Here is a 22,604-nt window from a genome sequence, read left to right on the forward strand (position 1 = left end):
CTCCTTCTGAGGGCTTGAACACAGTCCTCCGCACTTGCGGGGCGGCTGTTAAAAACCAGAGAAGCTGTCCCGGGCGCTTTGCTTTGTCCAGACTGATTGAAAATGAATTGCGTAAAATGTCCAGTTTCTTTTCGCTTTCCGTTCTGTGAAACGATGCGCCACTGCTCCACCCGTGTGTTGCTTAATTTCCACGACGCCCGTGTGTTCCTATTTCCGAGTAGGCTATTTTTTCTCTCCCCGTCTCCGTCACCGTCCTTCCCCTCTTCTCCACTGCCTGCGCCTGAGCCTGAGCCTCCGACTCTCCCCAACTAGACTCTCGGCAGGCAGGGAATATTCATGCCAACTTATCGATCCTGCGGAGATCGATTCCTGGGCCGGTGGAAGCAGAGAGAGGGGGAGATAGAAGGAGAGAGTAGGTGCACGGAGGAGTAACAACATACGAGAGGAGGCAATGGAAACGCTGTTTTCCACTCGTTTTTATTCCAAAGCCAACTGTTTAGTGTTTGTGGTTTATTCATATAGACTAAATAATTTGTTAGTGGGTCGACTTTGAGCTCGAAGAACCTTACTGATTCTCCTGACTCAGATTTTGCTCAGGCTTCCATCCAGCTTAGCTGGCAATGATCGCATCTTTGTAAACACCACTAGAAATGGACTTGGAGTGATTGCATCTCTCTGTCCCATTGCTTGGGCTGCTCCACGGTTGAGAGCAGACTAGCAGAGGGAGTGTGGAGTCAGGGAAAGGGGGGTGGGGGTGGGGGGGACGCCGTCTGCGTTTCATCTGCGCTGAAGTGGAAGAAAAGGATGCATGGTGGGAGCAGCCAGTCCGGCTTCAGTGTGTTGCTGTGAGAAACCTCTTGCTCAGTCTAGCATCCACTGTTTCTAAGACATGCAACAGCTACTTAGCTCTTTACTGGCTTAACATCTTTGCTTGCCCTGCAGTCCTGCGAGGATTGTATTGTTTTGGGAAGTGATGCAAAAGGAGGAAAATTAGGTGAAACATTAGTCATTAACTATTGCATACACATAGACAAACTTGTGTGAAAAGCTGGGTTAAATGTGTCTCATGTGCACCTTGGCCAGTGGGTGAGCTCTTACAGGCCCAGTCCCCTGCGCTCCCCTCATTTCCAGATCAGTTCAAGCCCATTTGATTTGTGAGGCGCCAGGCTTCACCCTTTACTCCACATACTCAGTCAACGGTGCACAGTGTGTGACAGTGAAGGGATAGGTGATAGAGGGGGAGAGAAAAAGAGCGTAGAGGGATGAAAGGGACCTGTTACCTGCCATATCTCTAGAGAGATACATAGAGAAGAGAGGGGAGAGCGTTTGGATGGTGGAAGTGGCAAAGGAGAGAGGGACTGGGGAGGAGGAGTTTTTTCGGTCTCCGCACGTTGAAAAATGGCGAATGTCACAACGAGATAAAAAAAAAAAATGTGGAAAGAGAGCAAGAGAGAAGTGGGTGAAAGTACGAACAGATGACAAAGTGAAAAACGAGGAGGGAGAGGAAAACCCAGTTTGAGCTCGAGAGGTGAGAGTAAACCGAGGATGAGCCATTATGTTGCAGTGTCCCAGGCCAGGGCCGGCATCTGAATAAGCAGGCAATCTGATGGGATGTGTACACAGGCTGCTGAATTCCTTAGATGGCAGGATAACGTGATTCACAGTCCTCTGCTGATTTTATTCCAGGTTGATAACATAGCGCGAGGTGCTGTCCTTTCTGAACTCAGAGGGTTTGTTGCCAGGGGAGCGCTGGGTCAGTTCAGCATCTGAGGTCTAAAGCAGGAGTTGCTTCTTCACTGTATATCAGCAAACAACAGGAATGATTTAATCTGAAAGTATTAAAGATGTCTTGATGCATGCTCAATCATCCAGGTAAGGAAATCCCAAAAAGTTGATTCTGTTTACTCATCCAAGTGATGAGAGTGACGGAATGCCTCTCACACTGAAAACGCCACATCCACATGTACAGAATCAACTTTTTGGGATATTAAAGATGCTAGGATTGAGTGGACACGCCCACAGAAGTGTGCTTTCACTTAGCCAACAAAGAGCCTTTAATACTGTCACACACACACAAACACACACACACACACACACACACACACACACACACACACACACACAGACGCACACAATGCTTTCTGGGTAGTTGTAGGGCTCTTGACTCAAGCTCTCAGTTAACTTGTCTCTTTGACTGGTGGCAGCTCCTTGACTCCTTTGCATTAGAGCCTTTTGTGGGGTCAAAGGTCACGGCGGGAGTGTTTGACTCAGCCCCACCTGACCCTTTTTAGCCCCCTGTGTTTTGATTCTCTTTCATGTTACAACAGGCCTCGAGCACTCATGCACAACCCCTGTGGGGGCTCACACACGCACACACAGACACACAGAGACACACACTCACTGTCATGAAACAGACAGACCATCATATACACTACCATAAAACAAGCACGTTAGGCTGTTTGCACCTGGACAGCAAGCTGCTGTAACTGATCCAGGTTTTGTTCTATTTTTAATGGCATTGTGTCTGTCGAGGTACAGGTCATGGCCACTGCTGTGTGAACTCTTTGTGTGTATACGTGTGTATGTGTAGTAAAGTGGTTTGTGAAGCCATCAGCATTAACTGGTATATGAAAGTTTAATGGGACATAGAGGAGAAACCGCAGGTTTCCCACACAGTGCAGGGCTTGGTATGATATGATATAATATGATATGATGGGACATCAAGAAGACTGGAGACTGCCTTTCTGTCTCTCTCTCACACACACACACACACACCTGGATTCAGTTCATCTCAGCTATGCACCTTCTGTCACACACCATTAGCCACCATCTTCTACCATATACTCTCTAACTCTCTCTTTCACACACACACAAACACACACATGTGCACTTACAGTACGATCACACACGCTCCTCCGGTTTTAGCAGCTCGTGAGCTGTTTTAGTTCTGCCTCTGCATTTCAGACTGAGTAACATTTAACTATACACTTATTGATATTTGTTTTCCTCATAACATTTCCTGCCCGTGTACTGTAGGGCCGGTCTGATGTTATTATTTCCTTCAGTGTATTCCAATAAAATGTTCAGTCTTAATCCATTAATCAACATGTCCACAGCTCTGTGTCTGCGCTCGCTGCCAACTTTTAAGACATTTCTACATGTGTACAACGTCGCGCTGGCACGTCCTCGACTGCATGATGTAAGACCGTGCATGTGCTTACCCATTTGCTCTGTGTGTGACAGAGCGAGTGTGTGTGTGCAAGAGCATGAGCACACGTGCAAACTAGTGTGTGTAGATATAGATCGGTTTGTGGAGGGGAGCGTGCAAGTCGCAGTGTTAACATGATTGCAAATGACAAAATGTCAACCTGGGTTTGTTAGCAACATAATGGGGAATCAATAGACACGAGAAAGATGTCAATACTACATGCTTTATTGCATTAAGCTACCTCTCTCCTTCTCTGTAGCCCTCTCTCTCCTCTTCTTTTCCCTTTACCTCCCACTCTCTGCTCTCTGTCACAATACAATTCTCTCTCCTCTGCTCTCCTCTCCCCCTGGTAGTAGAATTAGATTGCAGTATATGAGCCAGCCACAGGGTTCTGAATGCTGCAGGCTGATGGCAAAATGCTCCAGGAGCTAATGGGCTGTTGGGCTCATCTATTTACGTATATTAAGCTCACATAGACGACCACAACAAAATCTGACAATGTGACGAGGCCCAAAGGAGGAGCAGCAGTGACGTCTTCTGTTTAACTGATGCATTTACGTAACGAGACAAACATACGAGTTATTGTAGGACACTTTTAAAATCATACACTCTGTAACTGTGTGCTATGGGTGACCTTTAAAATATATAGCACTGGGAATTAAGGCTTTTTCATGGTTTTGGATTAATCCAAGCAAATCCAGTCTATAAAGATTATTAGCAGGGTGCTGCTGTGTTATTCATGTTACAGTGGGGTTTAATAATTCCTTTTAATCCTATTAACTGTTTACCTTTTTATTGGATTTGCTCAGGTGTGCATATGCGCCAGTAGGTTGTATTTATACAAAGCATGTGGATGTGTGTGTGTGTGCGCGCGCGCACTGATGTGTTTATATTACTTGAGACTAATGTAGTATTAATGCTGATGAGGTCCCTCAGCTCATTAGCAGCAGGGAGTGGTATTGAGTTTCTCCCGGAGAACAGGAGCGACCGGGACATACACACATCCGCTGTAAATTCTTAACAACCATTAGTGTATTGATAACCATTATCATGCACACATATATATACACACACACCCACATTCACCAAACAATGACCTTTAAAGACATTGCTTTTAAATATGCATACTCCAGCACACAGGAGGACACACCACAAAAATCATGCAAACATATTCATCTGAACAGCACTTAGAGGCCATCCATTATTCTCCAATGTGTTCACAGAGACACGGACTCACACTCAGACAAATGATTTTGTGCAATTGGTCACCGTGTCCGCTGAAATACAGCCTAGCATTAGTCCTAACCAGGGGCTGGGTGAGCACGCCACTTAATCAGACCTGGAGGCCTTAATAACAGAGAGAACACACACAGAGAAGGATGTGTGTGTGAGTGTGTGAGGTGTGTGTGTGAGTGTGTGTGTGTGTGTGTGTGTGTGTGTGTGTGTGTGTGTGTGTGTGTGTGTGTGTGTGAGAGAGAGAGAGAGAGAGAGAGAGAAAGCAGCTAATCAACACATCAGCGGGAATAAATACAAACCAGCTGATTCCATCCTAGATATTGATTTACACTTCCTTCTGTGTTTTCTAGTTGCCTCTCCTTATCACTCCTCCAATAGCACACAGGCAATGTACATACTGAGGACTCAGCCATACTTGACCTCTACATGGGGGACATCCTCCTCTGAGTATGTGTGGATGCTCAGTCAGTGGTGGCCTGGCTGTGATCAGCGTCGGAGTGGTCATCGCCACAAGCCGCCAATCAAACTAGGCAGTCAAAACGCGCCTCTGAACGTCTGCTGTCTATACACTTGATTACCTGATCTGGCAAGATTTTTCAAAGTGATTTATTCAGACATCAGAGTAAAATCTCTCCACATTCCCCTGCTTGCTGGGACACGAGTATGCTGTTTCTTTGTGGCGATGCGCGGGTTCTGTCTGGATACTTTATTTGCTGAGATGACATCGGTCTCATTTCTAAACCAACAATGCGTTTTTTACTGGCCGCTGTCTTTTTTGTTGTTCATTGCCGCCGGCTGTCACCTCTGCCACCCTGCTCATGTGCCAGTACATTTAGATAATAAAAAGACCAATAAAACCCAGAGGTTTGATTGGGTGTCTCCCCTTAGCCCAGCAGAGCTGACGACTAAATCAGGGGTCCTTCTCTCCATTTCATTTAGCTGATAAGATTTATGGTAATGAAGGGTTCCTATTAACCTCTTGGGTTCCACTGCTGTCCTTCAGACTGAGGGTGGATGGAGAGTGCTTACCGATCAGGATAAGGCTGCGAACATATCTGCTATAAGCAATGTCACATAATTGCAAAAGCATCCTCTGGAGTGTGCATACACACACACACACACACACACACACACACACACACACACACACACACACACACATACTCTTCAAGAGCACCTCAGCCCTTTAAGAGAGCTGAATGCATGTTTAATCTCTTTTCTGTCTTTATTACTTCTGAGCATTTTTGCTTTTCTTTATCCTCCCCACCATTCTGCTCTCCATCCTTTTCCCTGCAGGAGATTCTGTTCTGAAATTAATCTGTTGTACTCCCAACACCTCTTGTCCCTTTTAGCCCCCTGTGCAACATCTCTCTTTTAGAACTGCACAGTCACGTTTTTTTTATTGTTTGCTGAAAATACTCCAGAATTACAAACAATTGTAACTAATGATTTTAAATTTTACATTAGATATGGGGGGGGATCTTAAACATCGTCTGGGTGTTGGTCATCTGTGACAGTTACTTTATTTTCTGTGGAAAGCAACAAACGAAAATACTTTCTTACACATACTGATAGCAGTTCGTCAGGGTGAAACCCTACACAAGTTTTAAGGGGGATGTTTCTCTGGAACACCCAACTGAACGAAAGTAAAATAAAATAAAACCACATTAAATGCACCCTCACAGGAAGTGGTTGCTTCTCTCTTCTACTACTCATTCTCTTTTCTCCATTGCCAGTTTCAACTTGCAGAGAACCTACCACTTGCACAGTTAGGGAAGGGGTCATCTAAACACAAGTAGGTAACTAAAATATGAGTAAATATAAGCTTAAAGATGAATTTGTATCCTGTTGACATGCACCATTAATATGGCTACCTATAATACATGTATACACTGCACATATATATATTTAAAATATGCCAAAGAGAAAAGAAAAAAACAGTATATCGTTCTCTCCTATCTCTCCTGCTCTCCAGTCAGGACCTTATCATGTAAACCTATCTTCGCTACAACCGGTTAGCAGGTGATTCTGAACCACAGAAGAAAAAGTCATCAAAACACCAACCGCACTCTGATTGATAGACCAGCTTATACCAAAAATAAATACTTCAGCATGTGATTGGCTGTCAAACACCAAAGGTATAACCTACCTTGCACATCATCCTGTTCTCTCTGTGAGCTTTAGCAGGCTTGGAGGGGAAATCAACAGGTATGGAGAAAAATGTGCCGTAAACCCACACAGAAACCTAATTTTGATTAATATTGGGCTTGACCAACAACTAATTGCTATTTATCAAAAGGAAAGGCACACTTTAGTTAAGCTAGCCAACTGTAGTGTTAACTAATTCAAATTTTAGTAAAGCTAACTAGCATGAACGCTAGCATGGTTTGGGTTATATTACTAGAGCGATGTAAATAAGACCATAGTTACTGCAAACTAATATCATCATTAAAGAATGTGTGTATTAATTCTTTAGCATGTAAATTCTGGTTGTATTTATTTTCAAACAGTTAAAGTTAAGATCAGGTGGAGTTTAGGTTGCGCTAACTAGTGTGGTTTGAGTTTAATATTAGGCTAGTTTAAGCTAGTTTATTTGATATAATTCGATTTGAGAATATTTAAAACTGTTGAATTTATATTAATATGCTTTAAATGTTTGCTAATAACTTATAGCACTGCGCTACACATTAATATTCTCCATTCAATTAACACATTTAGCACATTATTTATTATCTGCCTGCCTATTAAAATTGATCAAAAACCTACCTTTTAACATCTACAAACTGTTTTTGATTCAAATGGAGGGACAGGTGTATTTAAAAAAATAATCACACCTTGAAGCCCTAGTTTAACTCGCTTTATGAATAATATTTCTGTGATTTAGGTTCTTTAAGAGAATTATTTTCCTGTCTAAATGAGGAAATTTCATTTTGAACGACCTCCAGTGTGTGTCACTAATTTCTACCTGCATCCACCGACAATATCAACTGGCTGTCGTTAAATGTTAGAAAGCAAAAAGGAAGGTAGGAGTGACAGAGGGAGGGCGCAACCCCTCCCTCATCTGTACAAGGGCTGCACCCCTCTGTCCCTTTGTCTGCTTGTAAAGGGGACAAGGGAGGAGGTGCAGAGCAGGGGGCGCAGGAGTGACTAAGTGACCTCTCGCTCCCCTTTCTTTTGACGCTTCCATGTTCTGTCCATTTTGTCGTGCACGTCCCTCTCCCTCCCTCCTCTTTCATCCTCTTTCGTTCCCCCTTTTTTCAGCCTGGTTAAGTCGCCATGGCTGTTGGCTTCATATGTCCTATTCTCTCCTTTTTTATACCCCCCTCTGTCTGTCTCCCTTCCCCTCCTCTCTGTCTCTCTCCTTCTCTGTTCTCACATCTTCGGCAACAGCAGCCTGGTTGCCAAAGTGTCTGTAGGACACATTAAGGCCCATAAAAGCCTAGTCTGCGGTCACACTCTTAACCACCAGTCAGAGGTAGTGTACAAAAGTGACTTTAAATGAGTCTGTGATTACCCTGGAACATGGAGAGATACTGAAGTGGCCAAGAGAGTGCGAGACAAGGACGGAGCGTCTGAAAGGGGTAGAGAAAGCACAGCTTGAGGGTGTTTCTCGACTCTCTTAAAGAGAATTGAACAGAAATGAATATTTGTTTCTCTCTTAGCTAAGAACCAAAAAGACTACCTGAGTGGAACAAGCGATGACAAGTTGTAGTGGTAACCCAAATTTACTGGCCCCCCTCCTTCCCACACCTTTTACCACAAACTGCACGTCCCTCCCCTCCTCAACACCCCACTTCCTAATTGGCCACATGCTGCCATGAGTGACAAGTGTAATCATCAGTCAAATTATGATGGGGGGGGTGTAGGAGGAAGACAGGAACAGCAGAAGGTGGCGGTGGAGGGGATTGAAAGGGCGCGCTTTGATCAGAGATAGAGAGGGGGTGAGTGGTCAAACAGACAGAGCTACATGGAAACCTGCTGTCCACACACCTGCTGCTTCATAGATGGGCAACATTAGCAGCCTCAGACCTCGATGGATTATTAAAAAAGGGGAAAAAAATCACAAGACAAGCAGTTCCTTAACCAAACTGTGCTTACAACGAAAATGCTGTTGAGCTTGAACTTGAATCTTTCTTGTATCTCCATTGCTTTAATTACAGTCGCAATACAGAATAGGGCAATAAAATCACCGGGTGTGGTAACGGCACGCTCTTTGATTTTCGCTTGGACACGTCAGGCCAGGTCCGTGTTATATTTGGACGTAATTTGTTACTGAGAGCAGATGTTAGCTTTCCAGCCAGCTAACAAGGTTTACAGTAATTAGGAGTGCTGATGAAGCGCTTTGATTCCCTGGCTGTGGCGGCCATCTCATTAGCGGCTAGCTAGCTAGTGCTGCAGCAGGCGCTCCAGTCACATCCTATTAGGCGGCTCAATGTACACTCTGAATTAAGACCAGGAGATTAAGTGGAGATGAAAACTGTTGGCGTATACAGACACACACTATTCAGACTGTTTTTTTAAAGACCAGAAAAGCGGCCATATACTATATATTATATATATTAATATATATATATATGATATTATATATAATAAATATATATATATATATATTAATATATATAACTTTATAGAATACTATACATACTACATACAATACATATATATTGTCTCACTGCTATTAATAATGCTTTGTTAAGAGAAGATTTCGCTATCTCAGGACAAACCTCCCCTCTTAAAAGGACATGCAAATTTTCAAAATCTGCTAAGCATGTGCCGATATTTTAGTGAGAGAAATTTGGTTTTAACAAAATAACCTTTTGTGTGACTGCTTTTTCAGATGAAAGGACACATGCCACAGTGAAGAGATAAAAGGTATCACAGATTTTAAGACACAGGTGTGTGCGTGTGTGTGTGTGTGTGTGTGTGTGTGTGTGTGTGTGTGTGTGTGTGTGTGTGTGTGTGATTGCATCCAGGCAGTGAACTATTTCCCCCGTGTTTCTTACAAATGAAAGGACAAAATGCTTCCTTGAAAATACTCCAACACAGTTTTTCCCCCTTTCTCTTCGACTCCTCGCCATTCATCAATACTCGCTCATCTCCTCTCCTCTTCTCCTCTCTCTCTGTCTCTCGTCGTCTTTTGTGTGATGGAGTGATTATTGAGGACGTGGCTCCTGTGTTTAACACTGGTTGATGAAGTCTGCCTTTGTCTGTCTGCTCTAACCTGTCGCAACCGGGACACTGCTTATAGCAAAATCAATACACAGAGTAGAAGAGAGAGGCTGGGCGAGGGAGGTAGAGATGATGGGGGAAAGAGGAGAGGGATTGCGAGGTGGCGGGTGGCGGGGTTGAAGGTAGATAAATGCACCGAGAGTGAGATTCAGGATGAAGCAGGAAGTCAGTGGAATGAAAAAAGGAAGAGAAACATGGAAGAAAAATTAAATGCTCGACTCTTCCATTGCTCACTGTCCGAGTTTTAAACACGGCATTTGTATTTATGTTTGTCTTGCTTGTGCAAGGCCTTGACCAAGCGCCTGGTTATATCACTTGTGGTGTGTGTGTGCAAGTGTTTTAAGTGTGTGTGTGAGTACGCTTGCCGAATGGGGCAACCCCTATCTGTGTGCGACTAGCTCTGTGTGTGTGTGTTGGACAGAGAGAGCTTCATTTGCTTCCACTCCCCAGAGCCAAAGCCGATGTCAAGAGAAGAGGGGAACAACAGAGGACTGAGGAGGAGAGAAGGATGGATGGGGAGAAGGAGAGGTATAGGGAGTGTAGAGGGTGGGGGTTTGGGTGGAGGGGCAGTTGTGTGAGAGAGGCACAGCTGGGAAATGAGAAATGCAAACCCTCCTCCTCCCACCCTCCTTCTCCCTCTCCGTACCACCACCTTACACTCACACATATGGCACACACATACAGACACACACGATCCCCATCTCTTTATCCTCCCCTCAGGAAAGATGGGGTGGAGGTAGTGGTGGTGTTGGAGGAAGGAGGGGGGGGGGGAGTGAAGGAAAGGGAGAGGCAGGGGAAATAGGAAGAGATGGAGAAGGGGACAGATAGGGGCATTAAAATTCATGGTCCCTTTTTTTTTATTTTCCCTGCTGAAAATCAATAGTGTTTACTATGAATGAGTGGAACAGTGGACAACAGTGGTGCCGGGGGGACAGAGAGACAGAGAGGAGGAGGAGGAGGAAGAAAAGAGTAAGGGTGGGAGAGGTAAAGACGTGGAAGGGGAGACTTTATTGCGATAGGCAGAAGCACCGGAGGCCAAGGTTAAAGACCAGCAGGGGCAGCGAGACAGAAAAAGAGAGAAGCACAAAGTAAATTCAGTTGTCTTCTAAAACAGACATACTGCCTTGTAAAATGCATATTTATTGTTCTCCTTCATAATAATGTAATGTAATGCAAACCCTTACAGTCCCCGCACCAGCATTAGCTGTCTGGCTGGCTTTACTTGTCCACCTTTCCATTCCCCATTCCTCGCTTCAGCTCACGCTACCTTTCAAAGAACTGTGTGTGTGTTAATTGGCAGCCCACAAACACCACTGACATGGTCTCTCCCGCCCCCCCCCAAACTTACACATCAACACACATACGAGCTGCAAAGCAGTTCACACTGAGTTGTTCAGCAGCCCTGACCCTGTTTCCTGCTGTTGAAAGCCTAGAAGTTCAGGATGGCTTACCAGTGTTTTGATTAAGCACTGCCAGTGTGTCTCACACCACTTGATCAAAGAAGAACAACTGTGTGTTTTTTAGCTGTTATAACTGCTTGTATCCTCCACATTTTTCATAGCAATCAAAGCTTTAAAAAAAAAAGTTCTGCTGGCAAAATTCAGTCTGCGAAAGAAAACGGATCATTTAGGATTGTCAAGTTTTACTTCCAAATCACTGCAAAGTTTTTTTTCCCTTGCACACAAAAAGGCATTTTTTTGTTTTTTGTTTCTTTATGTTTTTTTGTTTTTTTTCTGTTTTACATGCATGGCATATCAAACTCTCACCACGGAGTCTTGGGTCTTTAGGTTGTTTTGTGTTGTTTTCCGTGCTGGATCGCTTGATTTGTGAGTGTGCGCTTATGTGCTGGCGCAGCTAGCTTATGCGTACCTGCCTCCCTGTCATTCTGCACACAGTAGTGCTCCTGTGCATATGGAACTGTGTGTGTGAGAGAGTGAGCTGTGCAGGGGGTGATATATATTCAGGCAGCTCATGCATTATGGAGAGTGAAGGTGAGAGCGTCTAAATGTGAACTGCTGGTATGTGGAGGGTTCAGGGCCAGTCTTACCGAGGCCTTTTGTATTAGCATAGCATCTCCATTTCAAATCGGCCTGTCAAAAACCAGCAGCATGTTTTATTCAGCAACAGATATTGATCACATTTTATGCATACATGCCAAATCTATATTGCATACTAAACCTGCACCTTTGGTTTGTTTATGATGCTGCTTTGCAAATATGCTGCATAAAAATGTAGATGTTTGTTATGCACATAAACTTGGGGACACCTCAGTGATGCAAACTGTATGTTTGTTGTTTTTGATGTGATAATTGTAATGTAGATGAGGCCCTGATCGAGGTGTTTACGTAGCAGTCAGAGTGCATACCCGTGTGTGTGGACATTGCACTGTCTGCAGGGATGAGAGGAGTTTACCGAGGTCAGAGTGGCACGGTGGTGATTTCCAGTGGGCGTGTTTTAATGCAACGCCGCAAACTTCAATTCCTCCATCCACTTACAGAGCCTCCAGCTTTGTGGTTAAAAATTACTTCGAGTCACCCTTATACATTAACAGACAGCATTTCACTACAGCAGCTGCTCTTTGTCTATCAACATGCCTTTTTTCCCCATTAATATTATATCTGTATGCATTAAACTGGCCCGAGGCCATCTCTGCTTTTCTATCACATGTCGTTTTTTTTTTTACCATCACACTGCATCAGTGCCGCACTAAATCTCTCCTCTCTAAATGACTGGAGTGAATGAGAGGTTGGTCTCGGTATACGGGGGAAGAGGACAATGCGGGCTTTAGCTGTGCTAGAGCTTCCTTTTTCACCCTTTATGAGATGAGGTGGCCCATTTGCTGAATGGGACGTGAAGAAGGTAACAGCTGATTTGTTTTGGAAATGCTTTTTTTCCCCTTCTCTTTCTTTTTTTTTTTCTTTTTTCCAGATCACATGACTATGTCCTCAAACTCCTCGCTTTCCAGTAGACCGAGGTTTGATTCAGTGTTATTTTGGCTGTCTTCTACCTCCTTGAATTTCTTTTTTCCCCCAACTATCTTGTCCACCCCCCCATTCTCTCCCTGGTCCCCCCAGCCCTCTCAGTACTCTGTTCCCTTAGCGACTGTTTCCAAGGCGCCCATTCCCAAGGGCTGGAGGAGGGGTCCAGTGATGTCATCCATGCATAACTGTATACCTGTAATTGATGTCCAGCTCTCCCTTCCTCTCTGTCATTGTCACTTATTTCTTTCCTTTCTACATCTCCTCAGCTGCTTTTTGTCCCTACACAAGTGTACTTTCATATACACTTTAGGACATTTCTATGTTAAACAGTAAAGTATGGACCACATATTTTTACCAGCACTGAACTGCCGTTTGACACGTGTTACAGTTAAAATCACAGCTCGATTCACACCTGTGCTTTTCTTCAGATGGCATGAATAATTTAAAAAAACAGGACAAAAAAACCTTTGTAGGACCGGCCTGATCACTTGGTCATGAACAAAAATTGAGCTCGATGTTCACTCATAACCCGAGCGACCTGTAAATAATTGCAGTTTTCACTGGGATTTAACAGAAGGGTGGAATTCCAATAAAATATCGCAGACGTTTGTGTCGGGGTTTGCTCTCTCACTTTAACAATTGTTACTCTTTTTTTTTTTCCAGATTGCACTGATGACGGCTTATTCTCAAAAACCACTTGTCATCCTCAAAAATGATTTTAGGAAGTCTAGTTATTTGTTTGTGCAGGTTTTCTGATCGCTTGCATGCATTTCAAGACCAGACAAGTGAGATTTGGACTTGGGTACACACTACTCTTAAAGGTTTTAAAGCCCGAATAATTAAAAACCTCTTACTGTTTTCTATTTAAAGGATATTTGCTACCTGATACTGTGAACCACTGTGGAATTATGCTCAAATTTTAGTGTTCCTACTAGGGCTGGGCCGTATCATACCGTTCATGGTAATACCGGTATAATGTTGGGCAACAATAAGAAAATGAAATATCGCGATAGAATATGGGTAAAACATTACGGCTATATTAGGCAGGCGCCTCGCGGAGTGATACGTACTGTGCTTCAACATAATATTACCGTACTGTGTGTGTATAACCTCTTTTTAAATTTTGTGGATATTCTACATGGTTATGTTGAGGATATGTTGGCGAATTTCCACTGGAAATGCCTTTTGGTTAAACTGTCAGCAAGGAATTTGTATTTGCACTGTTAAAGTTTTAGATAACTTTAATGCACTTAAAAAAGCTGCTTGTTTAAGTGAAAATACATTGATGTTTTGTTTTTTTGCACTAATAAAGTGGATGGACCTTGGTTGGACTACAGTAGACTAACATGAAATTATAGAAATAAAAATTTAAAAGACTTCCAAGTTAATGATTTGAGATCAAACCACATTTATGGTATGCTTTATAAAATTAATTTTTTCATTAATACAAAATGGATTTGTATTAATGTTATTCAGCTGTATTCGTGATACATTTTCCTGCAGTTTCGTGATTTGCTACAGTATATTTCACTCCCGCTACATTTGTGCGCTTCCCCCCTCTTCCCCTCTTTCTCTTTTTGATCCTCTCCCTGCATCCCAAACCACGCTTCCACCATCTCCTCTCTAGAATAAAATTCACTTCTGATTGAGAAATCACTCTGGTTTGTTCCACATTTTGATTTAGAGTCACGAGTGTTATATTTTAACACTATGAAACGGTCACACTTATCTTTTCGCTAGCTGTTAAGAGACAGACAGTTGAGCTGCCCTCTGTCTACAGTGTACATGACTCTCTACATCTGCTCCATGTTTAAAAGGTCATTTGTCAAACCTGACATTTTCTGCCCTTACCAAAGGTTTCCTCAATATACAGCCCGGCTTTCCCATTCAGAGTTTACGTTCTGTTTTTTTTTTTTCATCTATTTGTTTTCTTTTGTATAAACCTTTTCTGACAATACGTTCCTCTTCGGTGTCAAAAAATATCAAGAGAGTAGGAGGCTGAATTCTATCATCTTGTAATGTTCAATAAACTAAGAAATGACAGATGTGGTTCAGTGTGTGTGTGTGTGTGTGTGGGTTGCCTGGGTAATGGGGCCAAGGACTGCAAGAAATGCAAGTTTCAACGGGAAGTGTAGTGAGTGGGTAGGCACACACTCGGGGTCTGATTAGGGATTAATGTGTGTGTGTGTGTGTGTGTGTGCGTGTGCGTGCCAGCAGGATGTTTTTACTCAGCACAGGTTGTCACTATCCTGTTTCCCCCTGTGTGCCTTTTGTTCCTCCCCTACTCCACCATTTTGGTTTTTGTCTAGGACAAAAAGAGGCCCCACAGCAAGGCCCCCTACCTGAACACCACCTCCCTCCTGACATTTTTCAAAGCCCCCTCTCTTTGGCGCGTGCGCAGACACACACATACACACACACACTCGCTATTACAAATCCTTCTCTTCTTTCAAGTTAAAATTCCACAATGAAGGGTTTTTTTTGCAATTTATCAAATGATATGCAAGTTTCCATATTATATACACTGTGTATACCACAGTCTACGTCTGCTTTAGTGTAGTTGTAGAAGAGCAGCACAGCAGGAAGTCAGCCAAGCTATGCATACATGCATGCATAACTTTCTGTGAGTATCTGTTTGGGTGTATCGATACGGTAAAGTATTACAATATTTTTGCAATATTGCATCGATATTTCCATGCGTCCATTCTCTGCTGCTTATTCAATGAGGGTGTCTCCAGGGGCTGGAGCCTAACCCTGCTGTCATAGGAGGAGAGGCGGGGCATGCCATGGACAGCTCACCAGTCCTTCGCAGTTCTGTTCTTGCTGTCAAGGCAAGAGTGCTAACCAATGCGCCACTGTGGCCCCTGTATCAATATTTCATGAAATAAAATAAATAAAATACTTTGGGAATACTACGAATAAGACGGATCATCTCGCCTGATAGGCAGCAACTTTTCTGCAAACTGACTGAATGCCGTTATTCTCAGAGAGATTGCTGCAGGTCTGCAAGTAACTGCAGTCTAATTCATAAACACAGACAGATTGCCAGCATGGTGCCATCAGTCTGAATGAGTCTTTGTCAGTGAGCACAACTCGAGGGGACTCAACTCAACTGGCTGCCAGCTGGTTATATTCCTATAAAACAGGAAGGTTGCTGTGCACAAATGTAATATTTAAATGTGAATTTCTGTAAGATGTCAACTTCTGTCTATGTAGACAGCAACACATTTGTGATTTTTGATTATTTATCACAGTTAATTTGCTGTATTATCAGAAAGATTGCATGTAATTGCCAATCAGACTGACTCCATTTTATGGCAACATTTATGGCAGGTTTCAGTGACGGTGTCAGCACGCTTGACAGTCTTATTGTATTGTTGTTGGTTGAAACAGACAAAGTTTGACAAAGTTTGACTTTGAGGAAAAAAGGCGATTAATCGCAGTGTATGTTACCGCAATAGGAATATGTCTCTGACGAGTACCACCTCTAGTAATTAATATGAGAGTCAAAGGGGTGTGAGAATTAAAAAAACAGAGAATCATGTTATTTTAATAGATCTGGGTATCTGTGGCTCTTGCAGCTGGCAGAAATGACAGTTTTCTCTGGCCAAGTTTTTGTCCGTGCCCTGGAGTCTCCAGTTTGTGGTCGCTCGGTGTGTACTTAGTTAATGTCTTTTTCAGTCTCTCGCCATCGCTCTCTGTTCAGCTGTGTGTGCTGTGGTGACGGGAGGGCACTGGATGGCTCGTTGAATGAACTCTGTGGTTGTGCTGACAAATCAATGATAAAGAGTAATGACATCAACAATGTAATGCATCTCCTTGTGCTTTCATTGACTCGCCCTCGCTACCCAAACCCCCCCAAACTCACCTCTTAACGTTTATGCCACCTTGGCTCTGTGACTTCGCTTTGCACCATAAACGATGTTTCTGCCTCTTTATGTTTTGTCATTATATGTATCTTTTATCTGTGTCGTTTGTTTCTCTCTGTTGGTCTATCCTCTCTCCCTCCTTCCTCCCTCCCTTTCTCCCTCTCTCTCTCTCTCTATTGATCCAGTCATAGTTTTCTCAGTCTTCACAGTACTGGGCCGCTCTAATCAATACAGATAATTGTCTGCTCTCTCTCGATGCCAAACATAGTCTCCCCTTCTCCCCTCTCTCCCTTTTTATCAATGAACCCCGGTCTTCCCTCACTCCTCCTCACCCACCCAGCCTTCTCTCCCTCCAGACGGGGATTCCCCCTCCCCTAATGACGGGAGATAACCTGCTTTCTTTACCGATTTTTCTCCCACCCGCCCTCCCCCGTACACACACATACACATATCCCTGCCTCGCCCGCTGCCTCCCTTTCCTCCCTCGTTCATCGATTACCGTGAGAGTCGGGGCCCGGCCTGCCCGCCCTACAGATGTAAACACACACAGAGCTCGTGTTGTGGTTTAGTTGCTGTTCAGCCTCTCCTGGTGCTCGGGCCTTTTGGTTAATTGGTGGGATTCAACCGTTTTTGGTAGGTTACAGCACCTTTCTGTGCCCAGGATAATGCTAAATGGATTCACCATCTTGCCCCGTGGTGAAACCTGACCTCTGATTCGTGCCATCAAGCCAGGCTTTGACCATGTAGCAGGCTGCCGTTGTCTCGTTTCTTCCATTGTGACTTGCTTTAGGGTTTGTAGAGGAATTTGTCTTGGAGAAATTTCTGATCTGTGCAGAATCACCAAACTTTTCAAATATGGAAACTTTCAGTATGAGGAAGAGGCAGCAGTGGATGGAAATGGTGCACACTGTATTAATAATCAGCCTAAGAACTGAAATAAGAACACTTACAAATGTAAGTAAATAAACACATACTTATTAACTTAATATTTAACATTCATTATATAAATATTAAATAATAATATTAACTAAAATAGGTTTTGACAAAATTTGAAACAGTGACAAGTGGAGCGAACAGCCACAGTAGGACCCAGTGCAGCATTCATATTCTGTCTCTACATATGAAGTCCTGTGTGTTTAATAATGCATCCACCCATCCGGCCAACCAGGCAAGTTACAGGCCTGCAGGTTAGTGTACTCTGTGTGTGCGCATATGTGTGTATCTACCTTTCCATGCATCCAGTGTGGAGTATCCATCACAAGTCTCTGATGTCTCCTCTATCTCTGAAGTCAATCTGGAGCGGCACATAAACACACAAAAGCAATATCAGTGACAATACATACATATATACACAGTATACATAACCAATGTTTACATAAACATGTCATATCCACTTAGATCTGCTGAAACTGATAGCTGAGGCTGTGCTGTATTTCTTTTTGGTCTTTTTCCACGAGAGGGGTAAGTGAGATGGAGCTGGAACAGATAGAAACAGTTTCAGGTTAAAAATAAAATGATGGGAACACAGAACAAATCATTTCTGTTTGAAATGTGAGAGTGTTTCCGGAGCTTTATGAATATGTTTGCGCATTGGCGAGTTGCCTGTGCGAGCGTGCGTGTGTGTTTGTTTGGGAGCAGGCTAGAGCGTGCGGGTGCGTACATCTGAGACAAATACAGTATGTCTTGAGGCTAGGCTCAGGTTTACACGTGTGTGATCAGAATAAGCAGGGCTTTAAAGGCCAGCAGTGCAGTGGAGACGGAGGTGGGTGGGAGGGGAGGGATATTGTCCTGGAGGAGGTTTGTGAGGTGGTGGGGGTAGGGGGGTGTTAGAGCTGGGGTTGGACGGCAGACAGCAGGGATCTTCCTCACCCCTAGGGAGTTGAACCTACAACCCCTAACCTTTTTCTAGCCCTCTGGTCATGGACTTGAACCCTGTAACCCCCTGATGGACAATCTGTTCCTCCTCTCCCCAGCCTCACTGCAGCACTCTGCATGCCATTAACGGATAAAAAGGGTGCGTGTTGTGTGTGTGTGTGTGTGTGTGCATGCATCTGTGTGTGTGCTCACATGCAAGAGTCAAGTGTTTGGTCCCTTGGCTTTGACTTTGACATTGGGTCTTGCTCCCTGTTCATCCACTGCTTGTCAAGAAGAAGAAGCGGTGGAAATAGAGGCAGGGAGTGAGACGGGGTTTTTTTGTTTGTTTGATTTTTGAGTTTCTAGTTTTGAAAGCTTCTGTAAAATTATATTTTATTTTATTTTTTTAATTGAATTAAAAAAAATGTGGAGGTGGAGGCCTGTGGAGGCCTTTTCTGTCTCTCAGCGGACCCTAGCTCCCCCAGCGTCCCTCTAACCAGGACAGAAGCAGAGAGGTTTATGTATGCTCGGACCCAGCTCATTCTTCACCTGTCAACAAAATCATCCTAACAAAAAAAAAAAAAATACAAAATGGGGATACAGTAGTGAAGAGGACAGGAGGGGGAGGTGGCAGTTAGTGAGACAGGAAAGATGAGGAAGAAAGAGCACAGAGGCTGATATATTCCTCTCAGCCTTTTTTTTCCTCCTTTTATTTCTCCATTTCTTCCCTTGTTTGTGTTTGTGGGCTTTGCTTATCAGATCCCAGCTCCATTCAGGGCCTCAGTCAGGGGAAGAAGCCAGACGCCTCCATCTCTCTTTCATTCAATCTCTGTCTCTCTTTCCCTCTTGCTTTCCTGTACTCTCCCTCTCCTAACCTTTGAGAATAAGAGCCTTGAATTTGAATTTCAGAGCGACCTAGCGAGCGAGAGGAGGTTTCGAAGGAGGAGGAGGGTGAGGAGTAAGAGGGTAGGGGTAGCCGGTGGAGGGGGGGATGTTGGAGCTGCGGTCGTTGAAAAAGGGCCTGTTCAGCGCGTCCCCCGGCCTACCCCCTCAGAGTGGCCCCGATCGATACAAACTCGGAGCAATAAAGCTTTCCCCCTGTCATCTCTGCAGAATACAAAGCAGAATAGAGAGAGGGAGAGAGAACGAGAGGGAGAGAGAGAAAAAGGGGGAGAGAGAGAGGTGAAAAGCTGTTCCGCTAGCCAGACCAATTTCCTAGCCCCCCTCCCCTCGTTCGCTTCACCACCACCTCCCTAACACACCATCACCACCACCTCTATCACCCCCTTTCCTTACCTCCTTCTTCTTATCATCAGTCTTTCCCCCCCCCCCCCTTCTTTTTGCACAATATATCCCCCTGACTGTATCGCTGAACAGCTATCCATAATAAATACAGCATAAATTAAGTATACAATAGATTCCCTGTTTGCCCAACTATCAGAGAAAGACAGGTGAAGGTGGAGGAAGAGAGAAGGGGGAGGAAAAGTGGCAAAAATGGTGGTGTGAAGTGGAAAGAAGTTGCTAAGGAGTGGGGTGGATGAAGAACTGAGAGGGAAGATAGTTATAGCAGAGGATGAAGTGTGTGTTTAAGGGGGGATAGGGACAAGGTAGGGAAAAGCTGGGGGGGGGGGGGGTTACAAACAGAGAAAGATGGATGTAACAATACAGGTAGAAAGGAAGGTGGAGGAATATTGATGAGGCGGAGGAAGGAGCAAAAATGTGTGGGGGATGTCTGAGGCAGCCATGGAGAGGAGACAGAGAGGTGATGGGGGTCAAACAGCAATCCCTTGAATTGAGAGCCAATTACTGTAATTGTAATCTGGATTCAAAGCATAGAGACGCAGCAGTGACAGGCACACGGAGGCAGCCGTGAGCACATACATGCACACAACGGACAAAGTGTGTGTGTGTCCACATCTCTGCATGCTGTGTTGATTGTTCTGTGAAACTGCAGTTGTGAGTGCATTTTGTGTGTGTGTGTCCCATCTCCATTCTTCTCCACTGAATGGCAGTGCAGGAGTCAGCCTGCCAATCAACTATTGTACTCTTGTCAATTTAATAATATTTCTGAGTGCTGACCTCCACCGCGCTGCAGCCATCGCTCTATGTGCTTGTGTATTTCTGTGTTTGTGTGTGTGTGTGTTCCTATATATTTCTGTCTCTCCCTCTTTCACCTCAGTCTAACCCCCACCCCTACCTCCCCTCTCCGACTCCCTCCCCCGGTCTCTGTCTCTTATTTTCTCCTTTATTAGAAGAAGATAGTGCGAATCCTTCATCTCTCCTTCACTAATTCTCTCCGTTATTGTCCCTCCGTTCAGCCCTCTGTCTCTCCGCACTCCTTCACTCGTGTCCTCCTTTCTTTTCTCACCATGATCTATATCGCTCGCCTCCTTTTTAAGTCGCGCACCGGCCTCCTTCCTGTCGTTTACCCTCATGCTTTTGCTTTCTCTCATTCTTCCTTTTGGCTTGTATCACCTCACATCCATATCTTTGCTACTGTTTCCTCCCCGGATCTCTTCCCTCCATCATCTTATCTCAACTTCCTGGTCCTCTCTCCCTCTCAGTCTCTTTTCACTTTCTCCCAGCCAACTCTTCCTGTCTCATTTTCATCATTTCCCTCCCCCCTTTTTGCTTTTTCATCATCATAGTCCATATTTAGGCAACTCTGTGTCCCCCCCTTATCTTTCCTCACCCTCCCTCACTCACTCCATCCTTCCTTCCTTCCTCATCCCTCTCTCCCTCCCTCCACCCTGTTCGTTCCCTGGGGAGGTCAGTAATAATGGTAGTGATGGAGTGAGAGAGGGAGGTGCGATTATTGTCTTGTCGGGAGTCAGAGGAATCGATCGGCCCAGAAATATGAGGCGCGAGAAAGAGCCGCTGTGTCAGATACAATAACCACCCGCTCCCGGGGGCTTACACACATACACACGCGCACACACACACACAACATACAGGCCCGCATTCGACACGAACATACACATTTATTTGGTTCGACGCAAGTGCAGACACTGACACGCACACTCGTTCGTACCATCTTTCTTTTTCATTAACGCAACGTGCACGCATCCCTCTTCTTCTGTGGTGGAGGAGAGCGGCGAGGCAGCCCAATCATCTACATGCTTTGATCTGAGATAAAGCATAGAAGTAGATCTGTTCTGATCATTCTTCATGCACAGATAAAGGGCAAGGCGAGGAAAATCGCTCACACACCTTTCACTCACGTAGCTATAAACAGACATAAACACACACATACGTGCGCACGCCACACACACGATCACACTGAGACCTTTCACTGCTGTTGCCTGGCAACGTGGCCGAATGTCCAATCCGAGCAGAGAACAGTGGCCAGTGATGTCACAGCTGCTGCTGACCAGCAGGTCTGAGGGAGAAAGAGGCAGGAGGAGAAGAGAAAGTTTGAATTGGTGAAAGGAAAAAAAAGATGGGGGGGTGTCACAAAAAAAGAGAGATGGGTGATGATGACAGGGTTTGAAGGAAAAGAGGAGGGACATATGAAGAAGAGGGCAGGGTGACAGGGGGACAGGTGGACAAAAGAAATTGCCCCTAGAGGTAGTGGTTGCCATAAAGTAATTCTGTCTGTATGTTGTGCTTCTGCACAACGGTCTGTGTTGTCCATGTAAGTGAGCATTTTTTTTGTAAAGTGGCCTCAGTGCTCCTTGATCTGGTCATGAAGCCGGGCCAAGGGAACCCAGTCCCTCCCCTGCAGACCCTTCACTCCTGCACCGAAAGAAGTAGAAGAACAAGAAGAAGAGTGGGTGAGAGGCGGAAAGATAAAGATTTGAGCTTCAACCTTGGTAGCGCCGTGGGAGAGAGCGGTGTCTGTCTAGACAAACCCGGCTCCCTATGGGCTGCCGAGATGATACAGAGAGAGGAGGGGGAACAGTGTGAAAGCAGGATGGAGGGGCAGAGGGGGGCTAGAGGAAAAGGAGCAATTGAGAGGTATCAGAAACAGGAAAGGAATAGGTGTTGCAAAGGTGTAGGCGGCTGAGATGGTGCCGGTCCCAAGGTAGCCAACAGTGTGAGTGTGTTTTAGCCCCTGCCGCTTCTCGTACAAAATCTCAACCTCTGTAGTCTCCACACTGCTCGACCTACTGTTTATAATCCTGCTACTCCTCATGAAACTGCACACCACACACACACACACACACACACACACACACACACACACACACACACACACACACACACACACACACACACACACACACA

The 22,604-nt window shown here is 44.6% G+C and overlaps 1 protein-coding gene across 6 annotated transcripts in view; it reads left to right on the forward strand.

Moving 5' to 3' along the window:
- Window positions 1-22,604, forward strand: part of pou2f2a (POU class 2 homeobox 2a) — a 76,408-nt gene that overhangs the window by 27,439 nt on the left and 26,365 nt on the right. The window lies entirely within an intron of this gene.

This window comes from Haplochromis burtoni, unplaced genomic scaffold (assembly GCF_018398535.1).
Source record: "Haplochromis burtoni strain Fernald_Lab_line unplaced genomic scaffold, NCSU_Asbu1 Contig_80, whole genome shotgun sequence".
Classification (NCBI taxonomy): domain Eukaryota; kingdom Metazoa; phylum Chordata; class Actinopteri; order Cichliformes; family Cichlidae; genus Haplochromis; species Haplochromis burtoni.